Raw genomic sequence first — 4,725 nt, 5'->3', positions numbered from 1 at the left:
CCTTCTCCCATTGGTCAGCCTCTGACGGCGCCGGCTGGCAGCCAGCCAATAGTAGAGCGCGAGGGGAGGAGCCTAGCCGGAAGGACGGGAATGGGTCCCAGCTCCAGCCAATCACCGGGGAGGGCGTATGGAACTGGGGGGCGTGGTAAACCGGAGGGGGGGTTCTCCCGAGCGAATGAGAGGCCTCCGCCGAGAACGGTATGGCATGCTGGGATATGTAGTTTCTGCAAACTTCTCCGAGTCGGAGAAAACATTGCATGCTGGGAGATGTATTCTGGCCAGAGGCATCCTGGGATATGTAGTCCATCAGGGTTGGCTGGTTTTGGATCAGTTCTGATTCTCTGAAACAGCCAAACAGGCACTGAAACGTTGCTAACCCAGCCCCTGTCACTCAAAAGTCAGGAGTGAGGCCCCCAAACTCATGAGATTAGTAATAATAATAAATGGAAAGTTTGTGCTATTTGCCTACAGGTTGCTCACCTTTAGTGTGAACTGGGGGTCACATTTTCATGCTTTTCTCCACCTCACCTGACCCCCAAGGGATGGAAACATATGAGTTATTAAAATGGAAACAGAAATTCTTACGTATTCACATGACTCCGGGAGCTAGGGCTTTCAGAAAATCACCAGTTATCACAAGTGAGGCTCACAATAAAGTAGCAAGTGTTGGCAACGCTGCTGACTTAGACCCTGATTTTGAGAGGTTCTACATGCTGACATCAGTGGGAATTGCAGAGGCCCACCGCCTCTCAGCGGCAGGCCACTAGTTTTTCCCCAGAGAATTTCCTTGACTTATGTTTATAAGCTGCCCATTGGAATCTCTTTTTTTAAAAACAGGCTTTGTTTCACTGCAATTAAATATAGATGCAAAAGAAAAAAAAGATAGAAAGACTGTCTTTCCGTTGAATGCATCCGATGAAGTGAGCGGTAGCTGTAGCTCATGAAAGCTCACGAAAGCTTATGCTCAAATAAATTTGTTAGTCTCTAAGGTGCCAAAAGTACTCCTTTTCTTTTTGCGAATACAGACTAACACGGCTGCTACTCTGAAACCTGTCTTTCCGTTGTGTGTGTATTGCACCTAGCATAGAGGGTCCCCAATACTTCTTTGGGGCTTCTAGGCACCACTATAATACAAAATGGTAGTGGCAGCTGTGATGATAATAAATGCCCATCTACGATAGTGGAGAGACAAGATGGGTGAAGTTATGTCTTTTATTATTTTTAATATCTTGTTAACTCACTCATCTTGTCTCTCTGATATCATGAGACCAGTGTGGCTACAACAACACTGCAAATATTGCAACATGTTGTTTGCAATATTTAGCACAGATGCTCTGCTTCCCCAGACCTGAAAAAGAGGTCTACGTAGCTTGAAAGCTTGTACCTTCCATCACAGAAGTTGGTCCAATAAAAGATATTATCTCATCCTCCTTGTCTCTCTAGCAGTCAGGATATTATCAGCTCTGTAAAATGCTACATCAAAATCTTCATTCATTCCTATCCAGTCCCACTAAGGGAAGCAGCTTCAGATCGAACACATCTAACTGTTGTCTGTGTGTCCAAATGAGAGTATATAACAAGTAGGTGTCTTGTTTCCTCTTTACTGGGTTAGGTATCAGGATCAGCTCCACCTAGACATCTGAAATCTGCTAAATAGTTATTTTTACTAAATTAGAATGATATCCAATCCTCAAGTATAATCACCCCACTCCTGTAATCCTTTTTACTGGTTCCGCAACTGAAACTGTACAGCTCTGACCCTTCTTGCTTCTCATCTCTGGGTCCAATTCCTCTCTCCTCTCCTCTTGGAATCAGAGTAGCAGCTGTGTTAGTCTGTATCCACAAAAAGAACAGGAGTACTTGTGGCACCTTAGAGACTAACAAATTTTTTGAGCATAAGCTTTCATGAGCTATAGCCCACTTCAGCCTACCGTTTTTTTTCGTGAGCTATAGCCCACTATAGCCTACTGGTTTTTCAATGTTATGATTCCTGATGTCAGATTTGTGTCGATTTATTTTTATTTTTTTTTATGGCTGACTTAGAACAAGGCTTCCTCAGCTCTCATCCCTAACGCCCCTACTCTACATGTGCTACATCTTCATGACATCTTCATCATCTGGACCCATGGAAAAGAAACCTTGAGGAATTCCACCAGGATTTCAACAATTTCCATCCACCATCAACCTCAGCTTAGACCAATCCACACAAGCGGTCCATTTCCTGGACACTACTGTGCTAATAAGCTATGGTCACATAAACACCACCCTATACCAGAAACCTACTATCCGCTATACTTGCCTACATGCCTCCAGTTTCTATCCAGGACACACCACACGATCCATTGTCTACAACCAAGCTCTAAGATACAATCGCATTTGCTCCAATCCCTCAGACCGAGACAAACACCTACAAGATCTCTATCAGATATTCTTAAAACTACAATTCCCACCTGCTGAAGTGAAAAAACAGATGACAGAGCCAGAAGAGTACCAGAAGTCACCTACTTCAGGACAGGCCCAACAAAGAAAATAACAGAACACCACTAGCCATCGCCTTCAGCCCCCAACTAAAATCTCTCCAGCGCATCATCAAAGATCTACAACCTATCCTGAAAAATGATCCCTCACTCTCACAGATCTTGGGAGACAGATCAGTCCTCACTTACAGACAGCCCCCCAACCTGAAGCAAATACTCTCCAGCAACCACACACCACACAACAAAAACACTAACCTAGGAACCTACCCTTGCAACAAAGCCAGATGCCAACTCTGTCCACATATTTATTCAAGTGACACCATCATAGGACCTAATCACATTAGCCATGCCATCAGAGGCTTGTTCACCTTCACATCTACCATGTGATATATGCCATCATGTGCCAGCAATGCCCCTCTGCCATGCACATTGGCCAAACCAGACAGTTTCTACGCAAAAGAATAAATGGACACAAATCTGACATCAGGAATCATAACATTCAAAAACTGGTAGGAGAACACTTCAACCTCTCTGGCCACTCAGTAACAGATTTAAAGGTGACAATTTTGCAACAGAAAAGCTTAAAAAATAGACTCCAACAAGAAACTGCTGAGCTTGAATTAATATGCAAACTAGATACCATTAACTTGTGTTTGAATAGAGACTGGGAGTGGCTGGGTTATTACACATATTGAATCTATTTCCCCATGTTAAGTATCCTCACACCTTCTTGTCAACTGTCTAAATGGGCCATCTTGATTATCACTACAAAAGTTTTTTTTTCCCTCCTGATGATAATAGCTCATCTTAATTAATTAGCCTCTTACTCCACCTTTTCATATTCTCTGTATGTATAGATATATATATCTTCTTACTCTATGTTCCATTCTATGCATCTGATGAAGTGGGCTGTAGCCCACGAAAGCTTATGCTCAAATAAATTTGTTAGTCTCTAAGGTGCCACAAGTACTCCTGTTCTTTTTTCCTCTTGGAATAACTCAGTTGAAGTCAATACAGCTTCACTAGTGTAAAATTGGTATGAGTGGAGAATCAAGCCTCTCCTGCAATTCCTCCACTCAGATGCTTCGTTTCACCAATTCTGCTTCTGTTCATGACCATTTTGCTATTTCCTGTGCAGTCCCCCTACAATAGCCTGCCTGATCCCATGTTCTCAGCAGCCTCCTGGTCCTTCAAATGTATCTCTTTCCACAGTAGCTCTTAGAATGAGCTAAATTCTCTGCTTAGTTGTAATGACTTCAATGGGGCTGTGTAACTGAAGGGGAGGATTTGGGCCCAATGTCACACACCTCCAAGCTAACCTTTGGCATCCTAGGCAAATCTAAACATAAATTCTAAGCTAATGCAATGTAACATGACCCTTGTAATGCGCAAATGCATAACCGTATTGCATATCCCATGCTTCCCCCTCTGTCATGTCTCCCTCCAGCATTTCATCCTGTGTCTAACCTAGGTTGGAAGATGTTTGGAGCTGTGACTCTGGACCTGATACTCCACAAAGTAGGTATAAAATGCTACCCCGGTCAGGATGGTAACTCATGGCAAATGACTACACAGTATGCAGGGGAGAGGAGAATTAGGTCCTATTGATCAGGTTCTGGTCTGAATGCTTTGTGTCTTTCTGATGGCGTGTAGTAGCTAGAATACATTGCTAATGAAGCTGGAGATTCCCCTCAGATAAGGGCATAAACGCAGCTGTAGCTGACTCTATACCACCTGCCTTGGATCCACTGACAAGGAAGCATGTTGGAGGCAGAAGGAAGTATGGCCAAAGCACAATGCACTCCAGGGATCTGGGGTTAGCAGAACAGCCCCAGAAGGCCATTCCAGCTGGTGCCACTTAGAGCACCTTTGAGGGTGAGGCTGCTCCAATTCATGCTTGGGGTCAAACTAGCTCTTGGCAGCCTTCAAAATCAGAGGTGATGGAAAGGTGGTAAAAAGCCATATGCTCCCTGCTGGGGTGCACCAATCAGGGCTCAGGTTCACCTGTGGATTTGTCCCCACATCTTTATTTTCTCTGTAAAGCACCATGCACACCCGTGTAACCATGGGGAAGAAAAACAGCAGTAGCAGAAGAAGAAAGGAATAAGGACCTGCTCCTGCTCCCACCGAAGCTATTAGGAGTTTTGCTATCGACAGAAATGAGACTAGGATCAAGCCTTATATTTTTACAGTTGAGAAACTGAAAAGAGCTTGCTGGGTTTTGTGCAGGATGGAAACATCCAGGAAT

Source organism: Dermochelys coriacea, chromosome 3, assembly GCF_009764565.3.
Source record: "Dermochelys coriacea isolate rDerCor1 chromosome 3, rDerCor1.pri.v4, whole genome shotgun sequence".
NCBI classification, from domain to species: Eukaryota; Metazoa; Chordata; order Testudines; family Dermochelyidae; genus Dermochelys; species Dermochelys coriacea.
This window is presented reverse-complemented; position numbering follows the sequence as displayed.